The following is a 19058-nucleotide window of genomic DNA, read 5'->3' on the forward strand; positions in this document are numbered from 1 at the left end:
CCAAAATACTTCCATGTTAGATTTATGATTTAATGCTTGTTTAAGTTATCCATTAATTTGGATAAAGCCACTTTAAAAACAGAGCCAGTGCAGAGTTGATCCAAGAGTCAAAAGAACAAAAGAGTCTGAGTGATAATGTGAGCCAAACCACTGAAGCTGATAATGTCTGGCAAGAAAATTCACCTTAGAGAAGGTCTCAAGGACAATACAACTCTAGTTAAAAAAATAAATAACCAGCCCTCTCCCTTCGCTGATTGTTTCTCTGAGGGTATGTCTACACTGCAGAGACTATGCTGGCATAGGTATGGCACTGTAGCTATACTGCCCTAATCCAGTAGGGTAAACGCAACCTACACTGATGTAAGGGTTTTTTCCATCCCGGTAGGAACACCATCTCCCCAAATAATGGTGGTTAGGTTGACTGAAGCATTCTTCCATCAACATAGTTCTGTCTACACCGGGGGTTGGGCTGGCATAGCTGCATCACTTGTGGATTTTTCACACCCCTTAGTGATGTAGTCACGTGGACCTGAACTTTCAGTGTAGACCAGGCCTGACTTTATTCCAAACAGATGTCAAAGACTCATTCTCTCTTGGGGGCAGCAATCTCTCCTGTGACATGGCTGCAAAACCAGATTGTCTGATTCAGATTCATCATTAGCAGCCACTCCCAGCTGGGGACATTGGCTCAGAAACTTTTAAGTGACTCAGATTGGTCTCCAACTGTATTTATCGTGGACACTGAGCTCTGGCTTGCCAGTTACTAATTGTTCTTCAGCCAGATTACAAAGACATGCTGTCATCCAGCAAGGTTCTCTGTGGTCCATTATTCTGGGCTAACAGCCTGTGAAAGTGTTTCAGACCCTAACAAACAGAATTTCATTGTAATACGAGACACTTTCTCAATTGGACAGAGTTTTGTCTAGTGGTTGGAGGAGCTGGAGTCAGAACTCGTGGGTTCTCTTTCCAGCTCCATCACTGGCTGGCTGTAGAAACATCAGAAAGTCTTTTCACCTTTCTGTGCCTTGGTTTACCAAGTCTGTACATTTGGGATGCTGCTGCTGCCTCCATCATGTGGACACTGTGAAAACGAATTACCCTAAGGGATCACTGGGTGAATGCAAAGCATTAGTCTTTTACCAGTAACATTTGTCGTATTAGTAAAAACAAGGCCTTTCATTTTAATGTTTTGTTACTGCAATCAAAGATATCAGGTTAGTGTCACCGAGGTTAAGGCCAGAAAGAGCTACCAGATCATCTAATCCGTCCTCCTCCACATCATGGGCTACTAAAGCCCACCCAGCCACCTTACACTGAGCCCAACAACCAGAGTTTGTGTAGTATAAGGCCATGGGAGGATTGATTCTTTCCATGCTGTACCTGTGGTGGCAGTCCTAGTAACGAGAAGCAACACCCAAGCACCCTGGCTGAAAGTACTGGCCAAGATTTTTTTTTTAAAGGGTGCTTAAAATTAAATGCCTAAATAAGTGATTTTCAAAAGTGCTGAGCACTCAGCAGTGCCCAAGGAAATCAGTGGGAGCTTCCAGCTGCTCAGTGCTCTTGAAAACCAGCTGCTTCTTTAGATGCCTAAATGTGGATTTAATCATAGCTCCGGTGCCAGGAGGTACAAATCCAAATCCGCTACTGCTGGTGCTACATTGCCCTACCGCAAAACTCAGGCCCCCTCCCTTGCTCAAACCAGAGATCACAGTCTCAGCTATTCAGAGCTGCTCACGCACATCCCTTCTGGGCCATTCAGTGCTGCTTACTGAGTAGTTAGTAACAACGCGGGCTCCTTTTGGTGCTCTGGTAGGCAATTGCCTCTTGAGCAGGAAGCTTTTTCCCCTGTTCCCCCCTCCTTTGCATTTATATAGTGCTTTTCATCAGAGGATCTCACAGCATTTTACACAGCTTGACTGCACTGGGCATATTGTTATCCCCATCTTGCACGTAAAATGAAACAGAAATTTGCTCAAGGTCTGATGTGACTCAGCGTGGCAAACTCAGGAATGGAATACAGGAGCTGGCCCCCGGCCCCCTGCTTGAACCAGCTGACCACAATGCCCTGCAACCAGGGTCTACATTCTTCTTGTTCACCTACCAAAATTGCACCCTGATCGGTGTCAGATTCCCCTATGCCCCCAAGCAAGTACAGTAAATGAGGAAGGAATCAGCCCTCTAATGTTTCAGAGAAAGGAGACGTTCGGGAAAGTTTGTTATACCACTGAACCCAAACCATATTTTCACATTCCAGCTGACAGCTTTCCAGAACTCCTCAGTTCTTTTGTTTATACACCACAGCCATTTTATACACCAGACTGAGTCTATCAGTAGAAACTCAAAGCGCAACAGCAACACTGCCAAGGAATACTTTTTAGTCATTACAACTGCAGATGTTATTGAGGGCAGGGCAGAAAGGAGAGAAAAGAAACTCAATTGGTATAAAATAGCAAACTGCTTCCAAGGAGAGAATTTATTTAACATTATAAATGAGTTCTTCCAATCACATGGCTTGTAGAAACATACCTAATAATGAAACCAGGCTGCTTAATATTTGTTGCAATTGGTATTGTGGTTATGCTTCAACAGAGCTCTAGATGGATCACAGCAAGGACTGGGTAGGAAAGTCTGCTGCAAAGTCTAAACTACCTTGGTCCCCAGTATCATAATTTTGCTCTTAGTTTACTTTAAAATATTCACCAGTGCACAAAAAGCCTTGTGCAAAGTTAAGAGAACTGCTCTGGATACTGCAGCTAATTGAAATGTTGTTTGACTTGAATGTAACAAAACTATGACTGGCCAATCTGAATTGTGTGGGCAGTCAAATGCAAATCAGTCATGGTGGCTGCTTTTATTTGTGGGACAATGTTTGTGCTTTATGTGTATAGGTTAAATCAAAACCAAATTGAAAGATGAACTACAGATGCTGGCTGACTGTGGGCTACAGGCCGCTTCTAAACATGGACAAAAGGGGAAACCCTTCTTCTGATAGGTAAAAAGTCACTCCAGTTAGGAGAGGCAGCCCAAGACGTTGATATCACTTAAAACCCATCCTGAAGGTATAAATGGTGCTTAGACCTTGTGATGGCCCCAACACTGGGCTGAATTTAATCCACAGTCCACAATGAGTCATATGAATGCAGTGAGTGCAGCTGAGAGCTGGCCCCATTTCTGCATTTCCTGCTTCCACTGATCTTCATGGGAATTTGGGGTGTGCAAAGAACCCAGGCTATGGTTCCAAGTTTCACTTGCCACATTAGTAAAGAAACACGCATTTGTGATGAAGAAGGATTTTCATGATAATAGTTCCATAGTGCAAGTGCTCACAATAAACACACAAAATTTCAGAGGAGAAGTTGACCAGTGGCAGAAGGCAGTGCTACCCAACTGAAGTAAAGGGAGTGATACCACTGAATTTGACTCAGTCGTCCCTTAGAAATTCCAGTCTGCCATTAAGACACATGCCAGGGTATATCTAAATGCATTTCAGTGCGGGATTAGGGTTTAAGGGCCTAACTCTTCAAGTAGACCTGCATACTCATACGCATAGGATCTCATGGACATAACTGGGACTCTGTGCCGCAGTGAATCTCTTTGTAGGTGGATAGCGTGTGAGATCAGTTCCTCATTCTGACCACACCGTGTGGGAGAACTCAGCAGTCTGTGCAGCCTCGCCCTGCAAATGGTGCCATTTTTAAAAAAGCTGCTGTCTGCATTTTCCTCTGCTACTGTCACTCGTCACATACGTTCAAGTGCCAACAAAGAGGGGAAAATCAAATTGTAGTCCTCAAAAGATACAAACCCAACCCTGCACTGCTGTTAGCTCTAAATCCCCAGAGCTAGATTTGGGATTAAAGTCTGCACTGCATTAGCATCCTGGATACAAGAGAAGGAACCCAGAATGCAAACTACAGTATGGGTGCATATGATAGAAAAATACCTTTACTTGGATTTAAATAAACCCCTAAGAAAAGGTCTATGAGGGGCACTAGCCACCTTTTGCCGTTAGGTGAGAAGTAAATGTAAAAATCATTACAGAACTAAAGCAGTAGCACATTCCCGTAGGAACATAGAAAGCACCAGGCAGTAAAGACTTATTACAAACCAACTCAACTTTTATCCATCCCTAAAGTTCTCCAACGAATCCTCCGCCCCCGATCACTATAGCCCTTCCCATTCACCTGCTCAAAAAGAGGAACTTTGCTGCACATTCGGGCTAATCAGACTGTGGAGGGGAGTGGATTCCTTTCATAGAGAATGCCCTGCTAGCAGCATCCTTTTTTAGCTACCAAGGGAACTCCAGCTCAGCTGTGTCTGTTGATCCCAGTATGTTGCAGGAAAAGAGACAGTCCCTCAATACACAGGTCCCAGGTCATTTAAGGATGTATAGGTAAGAACCAATGCCTTAAACTCCCTCCAGAAGTCAGCGGCAGCCCGTGCATAATATAGACATCATGTGCTCAAATGAGTCAGCACATTTTAGGGTAGCATTGTTTTCTGAATAGATTCAAAATGTAGCCCCCTGGAAAGTGCATTGCAGTAATCCAATCTAGAGCTGAGAAAGGCTTGGATCATGGTAGCTCAGTTGGCTCAACTCCCCAGCCACGCACTGTTGGGAAAATGCCATCTTGAACACAACTGTTATTTGTTCATCTAGAGCCAGATCCCCAGTAGCAAATTTGTTTAGGAAAAAAAAAAAAAAAAGACTGAACATACTACCCATTTCGATATAATCTCAGCCAAATCACTTGTTTTGCTCCCACGATCCTCCATTAATCCCCTCAATCTTATTGACCTCTGAGCCTCAGCCCCCTCTCTCTCATCCTTGCCCAGATATTGAGAAAGATGCTTGCTTGCACTCTCCAAGCTGGACGAGATAGAAATGTAAAGCTAGGTGCCCGCAGCAAACTGGAAACACTTCAGCCCAGCCCCCTCACACCAGCCTCACATACACACATTGAATGAGAGGTGACAGAACAGAGCCTATGTAGTCCTGGCCATAAAGAAGCGCTCAGGGCAGAAGAACAGTTGCCCAACACTACCCTTTCGGATTTCTCACCCAAGAAATTAAGGAAACTAATGAAAGCTCAGTTCCATCTACTCTCTCTAGTGAGCTACTCCTCATACTCTGATATCAAAGCCAGTCGACTGATCTTATAATGTCTATAGATATTTATCACTAAGAAACAACCAATTAATGCAACAAGTGCAGTGTCTGAGCTTGTCTAAGGTGTCTGCCAGAACTCGCCCCCACGGGATGGCCCTGCTGTCCCCTGCCCCACTTTCCCTCTCTTCCTGGCTCCTCAATGACTTCACAAAGGTTTTCTCATAGCCAGCAGAACCCTTACTGGGGAATAAACAGTTCTGAAATAAACTCCTTAGTCCAAATTAAAGGTCAAAGTTCATATGTTCATCCTTCCCTGGCCTCTCCAACCCAATCTAGCTGGAATCTTTTCTCCCCTTGTGTCCTAAGGTCTCCTGCAGGATTCTTCCTGCTCTCTGCAGCCCTCTGGAGCCTTCTCTTCCTTATGTGCCCTAGAGACCTGATTGGGTCACTTACCTTCTTCATTTTTCTCACTGAGGGGAGAGTTGGCTGCGTCCCAGGTAGGGCTGAGACCCATCTCTCTTTAAAGGGCCAGCCACCCTGTGACAGGGCCCTATTCGGGTCAGAACTCCGATTGACGTGGGTCAAAGAAGTCAGATGTGTCAAAATGTTCCCAGGAGTTTTCTCATCATAACCTTCTCCATAATCATTACCAAGAATGTAACTTACATAGCAGTTGATAATTAGCTAATCTGTTAGCATAAAAACAGCTGTACCGTAACAGACCAGTGGGAAATCTAATTCAGTATCCCAGCTCTTACAGCAGTGAGTGCTAACTGCTTGAGGAGAAGGTGCAAGAAACCCTGCTTTGATCAGTTATTGAATAATCTTTCTCCAGGGGAGTTTTCTTCTAAACCATAATAGTTAGAGGCAGACTTATGCCCTGAAGCATGATGGTTTATATTGCTTCCAAAATTCACTTATTTATCATATTTTCTCTTAACTCTGGATGTGTTTGTTTTCCTTATAAATGTCTAATCCTTTTTTTTTTAAATCCTGAAACTGGTCTGAATGATAACTTGTGGCAATGAGTTCCACAGTCCAATTATGCACTATGTAGAAAAATCATCATGGGACATCTTTGTGAAGAGAGACCAAACACATGCATCCTTTCAGACAACCCTGATCACCTCAATGGCATCACTGACAATCTCCACAAGCAAAGGACACAGTGCTTCACCAACACACAATTTGTGTCATGAAGTTCCCCAACACTTCCAGAACCTCCATAAGCAACACAAGATGAAACTCAAGCAGACTAGACCTAGAATTTCTCCCTTCCAGAGACCACTCTACTTCTGTGGTCACAGAGAGTTTGCTTTGAATCTGATCAGCTTTTATCTTTAAAATGAGCAGTGTAGCAAGGCGCTGTGGCCTTACTTGGAGCTTGGGCCCGAGGTAGGGCCGCAATGCCCCTGCTGGACAGAACAAGGCCCTACAGGTCAAACTCCCTGGAAGCAGAGGGGCAGAACCAAGGCAGGAAAGGGAAATATAAAAGTCCGGCCTAGAAGCTCAGTAAGGGGAAGCTGCTGCTGGAGGCAGATGTGTCTTCCCAGGGGCTGCTGTCTGTGCCTGACCCAGGCCCTGTGGCAGTTCAGATCAACCGCCCCACCGACCGGAGCCTCCAAGGCCTGCCTGGGCCGCTGGGCCCGAGTGACTGGGAAGAGCCACCCGAGACTACTGGGTGGGAAAAAACCCCTGAGGCCAGCCCTGACCTGGAGGAGCTGCCCAACATCGGGGACCCCCTGGAGCTGCCTGGGCCTGGTGTACCAGAGGACCCCCTGTCACCCTGCGACCGGGAGAAGCTGCCATCTGCGGACAGCCCCGAGGAGTTTCCAGACCTGCCGCCGGCCGACAGTGAGGGACTCGTGAGACTCCCGCTCGCTGTCTACCCCAGCGACCTGGAGAGAGACCCCTGGCTGCTGGTATCTGGGATCAGGGTGAGAGGAAGGAGCCCAGGGACAGCCGACGATAGTTTGGCTGAGTCTGCAGTTGAACCAGTCAGCGTGTTGCAGCTGGAGCCCGGCTGACTCAGTGGCAAACCACTTTGCCACTGCGAGGGCCCTGGGCTGGGACGTAGTGGAGTCGGGTGGGCCTGCGTCCCCCTCCCCGCTTCCCTAACCACCCCGGGAGTGCTTGGCTTCCTTGGAACTTGCCTACCCGAGGACACCGAGCTTTACTAGCCCTGCCTGCCTGCAAGGCCGGGGACTCCAGACTATTTCACCTGCTCTGCCTGCTGGAGGGCCAGGGGCTGTAAACTGCTTTGCTTGCCCCGCCTGTTTGAAGGCCGGGGGCTATAGACTGCTTTGCCTGCCCCACCCCGCCCTGCCTGAGGGCCGGGGACACCAGACTGCTTGCTGTCCTCGCCTGTGGGAAGGCCAGGAGCTATAGACTGCTTCGCCTGCCCCACACCACCTGAGGACCGGAGGCAATAGACTGCTTAACAGCCCTACCTGTTGGAAGGCCGGGGCTATAGACTCCTTAACAGCCCTGCCCTACGTGAGGGCCAGAGGGCTACAGACTGTGAGAGAAGCCCGCCCCGCCGGGGACCAGGGCTAAAGACTCATAATCGGCAACACATATTCCTCCAGACCAAGGTGCTGTGGCCTTCCTCAGAGCCTGGGCCCGAGGAAGGGTCAGGACGCCCTGGCTGGACTCTGCCACCAGCCTACAAGCAGAAATTTCTTCAACATGTTGGACTCACATCTGCAACCAAGTAGAAAGGTTTTGATTAACCCAGCTATCCACCACGTGAAACAAATCCATTGATCGAGACTCTTCAAATGCTATAGTGAGGCAAAGAATGCTTCTTTGCCACCCTGCACAGCTACAATGAAAATCTTTGTTATAAATTATCAGCTTCAGTATGAGACTTTCCCTCCCAGTCCTCTACATTTCCACTCGCTTCACCTGTCACTGGCCCTCGGTAAACCATGGCAATCTCTGCGTACGTGCTGGGCATAAGGATACCTAAGGGCCATTCTATTGATCATAAAAGGCAAAAAAACATTACAAGTCCTACCAAATCATCAACATTGTTTGCCAACAATAAAATATTTAAATGAAGACATGCGTGGCTGATTTTGACAGAAACCATGATACTTAATATGTGGGGAGATCATTCATAAACATCTTAAATACTATCCTGTAACGTTGCAAAGTTCAGCATTAGCTTTGTATTTTTGCCATGTAAGTGTCAGTTGTAACCATAGCAAGGCATGTCTAGGGACAGGTCTAATTTATGCACATAACATTTCACAATGCCTGGGCGTTAACATTTGCAAGGGAACAATGTAACAAATAAAGTCTTCTGGCAGAGAACTAACCTAGGGACTACTACTCTCTGCCTTGGAAGAGATTCTTTCCCCAAGAGTGGAGAATCCTGGTCAATGATGGAATGAGTTCAGTTGGAGAGGATCCTTGTGGAGGGAAAGCTGAAGGTGCAGAAGGAGAGATGGACTTTGTCCAACCTTACATTGGGGTCAGAGATGCACACACCATGAAAGGTACTTTTCTGGAGTACAAACATTAACTTACTAACTCTGGACCCAATCATGCTCTCAAAATCCCCTCTTCATGTGGCTCTCTTCTCGCCTACATGGAAGCAGGGTTTTTTTTGTTTTGTTTTTGTGTTTTTAAAGATTTTTCCCAGCACCATCCCCCCTTTATCCAGACCCAGTGAGTGTGTTTTGACGAGGGAATGATTGATTCAGGCCATCCATTTAGTATCTTCTTGCAGACTTTGATGGGGGTTTACCAGACGTTTGCTGCCCCCTGCTGAAGGCCCTTCAGCCTTGGCACACTCTGCCCTGTTGAGGGGAAACAGATTTTAAACCTCCGAGAGCTGCCTAGAAAGGCCATCCAGGATTGGTCCAGGCAGAGCCAATGAGTGGCTAGAAGGGCTGGGAGTAGGCAGAAGCCAATTAGAGCCAAGTAGGAAAGATATAAAGGTCTGGCTGCTTCTTTTAGGGCCAGTTCAGGGTGGAACTGGGTCAGGAAGGATTTCCCCTGTCTTAACCCAAGAAATCTGTACTGGTCAGGGTCTTAACTCTGACTGCACATTTATGGTTGAACCAGTCAAGGCTGTTATATGTCATGGAACTTAAAGCCCAGCTGACCATCCTGAGTCAACTTTACAGTAACAAATTGATATTTAAGGCAAGCTTGCTTTTCAAGACACCCAGTTGGTTCAGGAGGCATGTCTTGTTGCTTTTCCATTTCAACTCATTAGGTCAGCCCGATCCTGCAATATTATTTAAGCCAAATTTTAGATGTCTGAATCCTAAGCATGCTCATATGCACTTCTCTGAGAACAGGAGGAAATTGTCCGCAATGTCCCCACTGACCTTTATAACATAACTATGAAAATATTTGCAGTTGAGTTAAGTAGAAGTCGACCAGTCCAAACAATATTGAGTAACTCTGCCTGAGCAGAAAGAGTCCACCGAGTCAGTGGGAATTGATATTGACATCTCAAAGGACATGGGAACAAATCAGTAAGCCAAAAAAGGCATAAGTAAATATTTAACTGAGCACGCAAAACACTTTCCTTTTAGGTATCTGAGTTCATTCCAGGGTGAAAAGATCAAAAGCCAGTTGAATGGGCATTACTGAAACAATTCCAGAAACAAGTACTGTCACTTTGGGATAAGAATTAGCAGATAGTAAAAGCAATTTGAAAAGACTTGGACTGAGAGAAATGAAGTTCTTGCGGCTAACGTACCGGATAGGACATCCCTTACGAGATGGGTGTTCTATGCTCCTGTGTGACCTTGAGCATTCTGCTCCTACTCTGGCTTCCATATCCCCTACCCAGTGGTAGGCCTCTCTTAAAATGCTCCATATATAGAGGGGGCCCTATGTAGGGTGACCAGATAGCAAATGTGAAAAATCGGGACAGGGGATGAGAGGTAATAGGTGCCCAAATAAGAAAAAGCCCTGAATATCGGGACTGTACCTATAAAATTGAGACATCTGGTCACCCTAGAGGGGGTAGAGATAGGCCTTATTCCAGAATGCACCTAAGGGCAGATGGCTACACATGACCATATCCTGCTCCTACTGCAGTCAAAGGGAATTTTGTCATGGGCTTCAATGGGACCACAGTTTCACCTATAGTACATACATGCCTTTCCTTGGCTGTGGCCCCATGATTCCCTGTTAGTCCAACTTCTGGCTTTGACATGTTTGTTAGTTGCCCATGTGGGAAGAAATATGAAAAGGGCCAGAAAGTAGGCTGCATATTTGCTGACTGAGGGAAGGGAGGAATGTGTCATGCTGATCTGAAGAAAAATCTGTGTTTAATTTTGCATACAGTAGAACCTTAGAGTTATGAACAGACCAGTCAGCCACACACCTCATTTGGAACCAGATGTACACAGTCAGGCAACAGCAAAGACAAAAAAAAAAAGCAAATACAGTACAGCACCATGTTAAACATAAACTACTAAAAAAAAATAAGAGAAGGTAACATTTTTCTTCTCAATAGTAAAGTTTCAAAGCTGTATTAAGTCAATGTTCAGTTGCAAACTTTTGAAAGGACCACCATAACGTTTTGTTCAGAGTTATGAACTTTTCAGAGTTACAAACAACGTCCACTCCCAACATGCTCGTAACTCTGAGGTTCTACTGTATATGTAACCCTGACTTTGGGAGAAATGTGTTTTGAATAACTCATAAGCTCAGCCACGGTAGGGGAGCCTAAGCAGTGCATTGTACAAAACAAAAGCCCCAAATAGATATTAATTATTTGTTATGATGTAGGTAATTCAAAGTGTCATAAAGCTGAAGGGTTAATAACTTCATGGATGGAAATATTGCGCCCCACTGAAGTCAATAGGAATATTCCTGTTAACATGAATGGGGCCAGGATTTCACCCTAGAGGTATCTCAATATTAACCTTCAGGCATTTCAGCTGACAAAAAATCTTGATTTGTCACTGCCAGGCTTTAAATAATCACAAAGCTACTTTTACAAGGATTTATTTTCAGACTAATGAAAACTGCTTAGTGGCATTTTAAAACTAAAGATCATGTAAACTGGGTCTAGCTGACAGGTCATTTATGGTCTGAAAGGCAGGTCATTTTTCTAAGTTACTTTGTGCATATGACAAACAACTAAAATATGCATCTTGTGCCCTAGAGCTTAAGGGAATTAAGCCATTAAAATACTTCTCTGGGAAAAGAACAATTATGAGTACAAATGAAAAAAGTGACTTACTTGACCACAGTCTGGTATGAGAAAAAATTCAGTCCTATGTATGGCATTCTTTGAGGTCTGTTCTTCTAGGATTTAAAGAACAGTATGTGTGTGTGTGTATGTATATATAAAATTTGAATTTACTTCTACTGTATTGCAATCAGTTGTATTTCCTTGGACACCCAGCAACCTAAACAGGATTAGGCACCATATAAGAACATGCTAAGAGACAGTTATCTATCTATAGATACACAGTTCTATTTAATTCATATTTATGTATATATGACGCCCATCATATTTCTCTAGTTTCAAGAAGACTACATTTATTTAAACATGCACATCACCATAGTAATCTGAACAAACAATAATAAGACTCTGTGACATGTAGGGTCCCTTTATCCTGAGAAAGACCCACTGCTGACAATGGTTATAAAAAATGGGTGACCACTAAACACACCTTAACTGGTGTTGAAAACTGGTTGCTAGCAAAGATAGGGCAAAACCATTTTCAACACTGTCAAGGAGACAGAGAGGAAGGATGGTACAGTGATTTAGTGTGCTAACCTAATCACTTCTTGTGGAACACTAGGAATGTCATATACATAGTCTGTCTGTTTGCCTCAGTCCCAGTGTAAAATGGGAATAATAGCACACTGCCCTACCTCACAGGGATGTTGTGAAGCTAAATATATTGAAGATTGGGAGGCACTCAGATGTTACAGCAATGGGAGCCGTACAAGTATGATAGATAGATAGTGCGCTGAACACCAGGTGGGACATGGGGTCTATCCTTCTTTCTGAGACGGTATTGAAAATAGTTTGACTCAATCTATTCTAACAACCTAAACACTCTTCAACACGAATTGAGGGGCAAAAGGGGCCCATTGTTGACAACCACTCTCAGACCCAGGTAATGTTACTAGTGTAGATGGTCTCTAAACTAGGACACAATTGACTCAACCTAGCACCTTAGAACTTTTCTGAGATCCTGTCTACACTTACCTCTGAGATTCGGCGGCAGTCGATGGGAGTTACGCAAGCTACGCAAAAAACTTGCATAACTCCTAGCGACGTCTCTGATCCTCTTCTGCGCGACGTCTTCACTGCACTGCGCCGACAAGAACCGCGTTCCCGTCGACGCAGTGCTATGCCACTTGTGAAGGTGGTCTTAGTATGTCGATTTCTGGATCGACTGAGCGGGTCTTCACTGACCACTCAGTTGATCCAGAGAAATCGATCTGACGGCGGTGACTTTGCCGCCGTCAGTGTAGCCTTAGCCTGAGTGAATGACTAGACTTTGCAAATACACCCAGAATGCCAATGACCTTGAACTCAGTTGGACTGAGGGGGAAAAACTGACTAAAAGAAGTAAAGAAGACTTGCAAATCCCAACAGCAGCTCCTAAATAGCCAAATATAAGGACTGTGAGGTAATATCTTTTATTAGACCAGCTTCTGTTGGTGAGAGAGACAAACTTTTGAGCTTACACAGAGTTCTTCTTCACGTCCTCAACAATACTATATACAAATCTAAGGACAGTCATCTTGAACAACTCTGCTGATTTCAGAAGCACAGAGGGTGTTGGTTTCTAAGATACCCAGAACACAGACCATAAAGGGAGAGGCTAAAAAATCCCAAACCCGTACTCTAGTTAAGTAAAATATGACTTGGCATGTTTTATGATACACAAGGGATGCCCTGTGATCAGGGCTCACATTACATTAAAAGATAAAGATACAGACATGAAATTCACTGTGTTCTCTCTTGTTCCCAAGGCAATTTTATAATATTCAGATCTGTTATTAATACAGGTTCCAAAGCTGAAAGAATGAAAATCGACATTCGACTGAACTTATCCCATTTCCTGCCACAAGGAAAGCTCCCAGACCACTGGCTCATGGGAAAATAACTCACCGCAGACGATTTATGTAAGTCACAACTAATGGGCCTATAATGATTTAGCAGATCTCAATACCACAAGTGAAACACAGAGGCAGCTACATCAATTTTCCCATAAAAGAGAAGCAAGCTATCAGTGCATAGATACCAAGATGACAGGTGCCTGACAAACACCCAAGATAGTTATGTATTTAGATTTATAAAGGCTTCCCTGCCCATGAAGTGTCTCTCCTCCCTCCCTTGACATGCCCCCTGCACCAGGATGAAGAGGATACCTGGCATAGGCACCAGTAGCATCAGCTTTACCCTCAACTGATTGGTCCTTTCTCTTTCCTACGAGTTGTCTCTTCTCCTCCCAGTGCATTTCTACTGTGCTCATCAACATAACATCTAGGAGTGTCTTTTCTGTTACCTTAGACTCCCTCTTCTCACTCCTCCTTTTCCCCTTCCTACCTTGTCTCCTCTGCTCTCTCCTTCCCTCCCTGCCCCCAACCCCCTATTGCCTTGCATTCCTCAAAGGGAGTGATGGACCCTGGTTTTGTGAAAGCTGCTTTATGATGAGACTTCATTTTACTTGGTTTTTGTTTTGCAGTATACTCAGATAAGTGTGTGAAAGGCAGGAAACAGTGTGAAAGGCTAAAGCAAGGAAAATGTCCTATGATTCTGATTTGCTCTGCCAAATGATAGCATATTCTTCCTGCACATAACGTGAGCAACAATGCACTTAGCAGTTTGTCTCTGAGATCACATTTTATGGTCATGGCCACTTAAAATACCTTGTTACTTGTAAGCTACATTGCATGACAACTTCATAGGTAGCATCCATAATGTGATTTTAATAATGCTTGAATCTATAATCCTGAAGCCATTTAGAATGTCACAGATGTTATCTTGCTTCACATTGTGGCCTCTTAGAATTTCACAGCAGCAACAGTGATACAGATTAGAGGCTATGGTTCTGAAAAGGAGAGGCTACTATCACTGGAACTAAAGGAGATCTCTGTTAGCCATCAACAATATAGGACTCATAACTCTCAGCTGACAGTTGTGATTCTATCCAGTAGAAAGCAGTGGTTCTCTCTTTCTCTCAGACACACACACATTCATTACAGTACTATTTTACAATGATTCTTAATACTTGAGAGCAATGGAGTAGTCTCTAATGTATTGGATTAAAAACTGTTGCCCCAGAGTCCTTGTCTTTGCTAGGAGAAAAAGTTGTGTTCCTCACTTGAGTTAGCTAATTTGAGTTAAATAACTCGAGATAAAATCTTAATGAAAACAAAGCAAGTTGTAGTTTTCACATGAGGTAGTAGGTTAAGTTAAATACTAGACCTTAGTGTGCTGGTATTTCATACAAAACTGCAGACACTTATAGAATCAATAAATCTAGAGAAAGAAAAGTTGTCTTCTGGCATATGACTTTTGACAGTGCAAACAATGAATTAGATGTTGAGTCAGTGATGTAACCGCTCTGTCACAGCAGCATCATTTGATGATGTCAAGCGCATCCTCCACCATGAAGATGATAAAGAGAGCGGCCTTTTAACCAGACGGCATGCTGGTTGGTCGTGAGCTCACAGAAGCATGATGCAGTGCTCAAGAAATCCCAGTGGTAAAAATGCAAGTTAAACCACCCAGGACCCCAGAATATTCTGTTGGAATGAAGAAGGATCTTTCAGTTCATACGGTTTTTCTGAGGGGTGTGTGTGAGCTGATCCAGAGAGACTAGGAGGTGCAGAGCTGAGTTGTCTATCTGCCAAGGAATGCTCCATTGATCCAAAATATAGTCCGGCACCACTTATTGCTGCTATTCCTTAGAAAGGGCATGTCTGATGTACAGTCTGAGAGGCTCAACTCTTTCAGAGAAGAAGTGTCTTGATTTCAGTTGGTGTTTTTGAGGTGAGATTTGTGAAGTAAGCTGTCTTGATAGTTGGCTATATGCAGTAATGCAGTCAAGGCCTTGCCTTCACACCTAATCACCGAGGAAGCAATGCCAGCCAGGAGCAGAAGGTTGGAGACTGGAATTCTCTGGGTCACACCATTGATGATACAAAGGGCAGAGCTGATCTTGGCACAATGACAACGGGTGCCCCATCCTGCCACTCAGTGTTTGGCAAGTGCAATAACGAGGGCATTGGTAGATGTCCATAAGTGCCGGCAACCCTGTGGAGCAGCACAGCTCTTGACTGGATTTCAACTTTTGTCTTCTTGATGTGTTGTCGAAAGAACAGAGAGTGGTCAAGCTTTATCCCCAAATAAATAAGGTATGGTTCAAAAACCATTGGATGATTGTGCATAAGGACCTGCAGCTGTCGATGAGCTTTCAGCTGGCAAGATGGAAACAAGATGACACTGTCTTTGGTATGTTTAATTTTAGTCACCACTTCATAAAATACTTGGCCAAGGTGTTGAGGTTAGATGACTGTCAGGACTCTAGATACTCAAAGCTCCTTCCAGCTATTGCCAGGCTGATGTCATATTCTAAAAGATTTCCCTGTTAGGAAGTTTTTCCTTATATTCAGCTTACATTTCCCCTCTCTTTTATTAAACTAAATAATAGCTCTTTGTAGTGTTTACATCCTTCAAATAGCTGTAAATTTCCATTATATCACTCACTCCTTTTATCCAAGTATTAATAATGAAGGGAAATGGGTTATAGCAAGACAGGAAGGATGGTCTTGTGATTAAGACAATGGCCTGGGATTCTAGAGAACCTGTGTGATGGGGTGTACCAGTCCCTTTGAGGACCCCTTCTGGATGCTCCATGGTCCTACCACATCCCGCCCCAGGTAAGGAGCAGTGAAGGTGGGTCCTCCAGGCTTGCCTAGAAAGGCTGCAGAGAAGCAGCCAATCAGGATGCAGCAGGCTCAGATAAAAGTAGGTATAGGCCCTGAGCAGGCCAGTTACTGGCTGGATCAGAAGGGCGAGGAAGGAACCTGAAACTCTCCAGGCAGGCAGGCCTGGGAGAGATCCTGCTCAAGCAGGGATAAGCCAGAGAAAACCCAAGGTCTGTAACTCTAAGGTAACAGGTGAAGGTGATTGAACCAACTGGGAAGAAGCCCAGGGAAAACCGTAGCAGCTAACTGATGGAGTTAAAGGAAGCAGCGCATGACTGCTGTTCATAGGGTCCCTGTGTTGGGACCTGGAGTAGTGGGCATGCCTGAATCCTCCAACCAGCCCCTGGGGAAGTGGTCTAAGCCCCAAGAAGGAGGCTTTTACTAAAAGCCTGAGAAAGGAGCTGGAAATTCAATAGGCCCAGAGATGGGGCTGAAGACCCTGGAGAGAGCCACCCATTTGTTGAACTTTGTGATCCTGGAAGGGGACTGAACTTAAGAGGTGGCTTGGCTGGAGAGCTTCAGCCAGGAGAACCGGTGAAGATCTCTAAGGAGAATGTCCTGGGGCCAGCGCTCTAGAACAGGGCCGGGGTGGACTTAAAGTTAGCCTATAGGGCAACTGAGACAGGTCTGAAGATACTAACAAGAGCACAGAGAAGGGGTTCATCCATTCTTCTATTAACTGTGTGACTTAGCAGGAGGACTGAGCCACTGAAGACCCACCTAGTGAGGTCAACAACCTACAGGGGGTGCCACACCCAGCCGGCAGGAGGCACTGACGAGGGGAGTGCCCCGTCACACTCGAGTTCAAATCCCAGCTCTGCTACAGCTTTCCCATATGACCCCAGATGAGTCACTTTACCTCTCTGTTCATCAACTGTAAAATGGAGGAAATAATTCATCCTTTCTCCCATGTTTTATTTATATGCACTGTCAGCTTTCACAGTAAGGATGCTCCCTTACTATGTGTTTCTATAGAATCTAGCACAAAGAGGTTAGTTGGGGCCTTTAATTTAGATTTGCCTTAAAAAGAATTACATGAGTGAGTTTTGTTTCAGAGACTAACAGAAAAACAGACCAGTGCAACTTCTAGCTCTGGATGATACATGTTCATCTAATCCTTTCTGCAGCAAAACTATTCTCCATGAGCTAGAGTCTGATCTGAGTTACACAGGTGTAAATCCAGGATAATTCAACTGATTCCGTAGCACTACTCCAGATTTACATTTGAGTAACTGAGATCAGAATCTGGCCCAGTGACTGTATAAACCCCAAGGGAAGGGGGAAAATACACCAATTGACTTGAAAAGTAGCAGAGAAGGGAGGGCAGAGTTTACAAAAATGCCTTCTCTCATCTTTATTGTTCCCTGTTGTCTTTTTAAATTTAGACAGAGGTGGAGCAATCTCCGTATCTCACTGACAGTCACCATCTATTGTGTTCCTGGGCACATTTCCTCCAAATGGAAGGCAAGAGTCAGTACCCTTCAGAGTAAAGACCAGTCAAGCACATTAACACCTATTCCACATGTATATTCATGTTTCTCCTTTGTTGATGAGATTATTTTTTAAGTCTGCCCAGATGCCTCCACCACCCTATCCATTCTAAGTGCTCTATAATCATCGTGTCAGTAGCTGTGTACACTAAGAGGTACAGACTTGCCCACATTAAATAAGATCACCAGGAAACTCAGTGCTGGCACTCCTTCAAATGATTCTTTTCAGCTCAGGTTTTGGAAGTGAAATAAAATGGGCTTGTTGTAGGTTCTCTTGCTGTCAGAACTCTGAACAGTTGTACTCCATTGAGTTCCGTGCCTCAGAACTCCTGTATCCCAGTGTTTCTCAAAGACCGGTCCATGGACCAGCATTGGTCCCTGAGATCTCCCTGACACAGTATAGGAAGCCTGAGATCTCCCTGGAAGCTGGTCCCTGGTATCAAAAAGGTTGAGAAACACTGCTGTATCCTCCTGCATCAGTGAATGGCTTTTATGTGTACTACAGTTATCGTCCCATAGGTGGAGTGATTTGTATAGTGCTGCACAGCCACTGTTCATGCTTACAGGTTAACTTGATAAGTTCAGTGTTGTATAATGCAACCTGGATGACATCAGACAACCCCTGAACTAACAGTTTCAAGACAAGCTTTAGAGGCCTCAGAGAAAATTTCCACTTTGAAATTTCTGAGAGTTCAGTAGAAAAAGAGAAGAAACTATGGGTTACCAAGGAGACTCATCACTACTTAGTGCTGATTTTACAGCTGTACTCTAGCTGTTTTTAGTCAATAGTCCCCTCAGAGCACTGCTCTTCATCTCCAGGATCAGTACTGTCAGATCCTGAGCTCCTCTCTTTATTATTGAAAGCATCCCAAGTCTCCAGCACCCTACCGTCTTTTCCTCCAAACCACTCTTCAAAACCCACTCCTTTTTGTGACGCTTTCCTCCCCCAAAACGGTGTCTCCAGGCCTCTTGGTCTGAACTGTGGCCCAGTGGATCATTTCTGCCTAGGACCCTGATCCCACAACTGGTTTCATGAAGCATGCAAGGTTTCACCTGTGGAAAGCCAGTTGCAGGATTCTGACCTGAATTTTCAGGGCAGGAACTTTGTCTGTTTGCATGTGTTGTGGAGGAATGATCGGGTTTCAGACTTAAGTGAAATGAATGCAAATGAAAAGAGTGATCATGCACCATCAAAGTCAAATAGGGTAGGCCCTATTTATCTCGAGCTAGATTCTTGTACTCTGCCCATCCATGTGAAATCCGAGAGAACTGTTCAAATGTGGCTCTTGTCCATCAGTCAAAGTAGAGTAACTACAAATAAAAAAAATGCCAAAGGCATCCGCCTTCATTAGACTTAAAAGTGAAAACGCCTTTAGAAACAAGAGTGACATGTCAAAACTAATCTTGTACAAATAAAAGTGACACTGACGTAAGTGTGGAATTGATGGGTGTAGGCATGGCAAGCCAAACCTGCCTCTGCCCTTTATGTCCACAGTGTGTCTAGACAAACTCACTTCTCAAACATT

At 44.5% G+C, this 19058-nt stretch overlaps 1 protein-coding gene and 1 long non-coding RNA gene across 5 annotated transcripts in view; one reads left to right on the forward strand and one right to left on the reverse strand.

The window, feature by feature from the left end:
* Positions 1 to 5668, reverse strand: part of PRSS23 (serine protease 23) — a 46247-nt gene extending 40579 nt beyond the window's left edge. For 2 of the 3 annotated variants that reach the window (XM_067568625.1, XM_067568613.1), the window contains exon 1: positions 5561 to 5668. The gene's annotated coding sequence lies outside the window, so the exon portion shown is untranslated. The remainder of the gene's footprint in view (positions 1 to 5560) is intronic. The other variant, XM_067568596.1, reaches the window with a different exon arrangement.
* The window catches only part of LOC137166762 (uncharacterized), a 38776-nt gene that overhangs the window by 5916 nt on the left and 13802 nt on the right, over positions 1 to 19058 (forward strand). The window contains exons 1-2 of one of the 2 annotated variants that reach the window (XR_010923804.1): positions 8464 to 8610; positions 13115 to 13231. This is a non-coding gene — a long non-coding RNA (uncharacterized lncRNA). Of the gene's footprint in view, positions 1 to 8463; positions 8611 to 13114; positions 13232 to 19058 lie in introns of those variants that run through there. The other variant, XR_010923805.1, reaches the window with a different exon arrangement.

This window comes from Emydura macquarii, unplaced genomic scaffold, assembly GCF_026122565.2.
Source record: "Emydura macquarii macquarii isolate MOO-44397 ecotype Brisbane River unplaced genomic scaffold, CSIRO-AGI_Emac_v2 contig_318, whole genome shotgun sequence".
NCBI lineage: Eukaryota > Metazoa > Chordata > Testudines > Chelidae > Emydura > Emydura macquarii.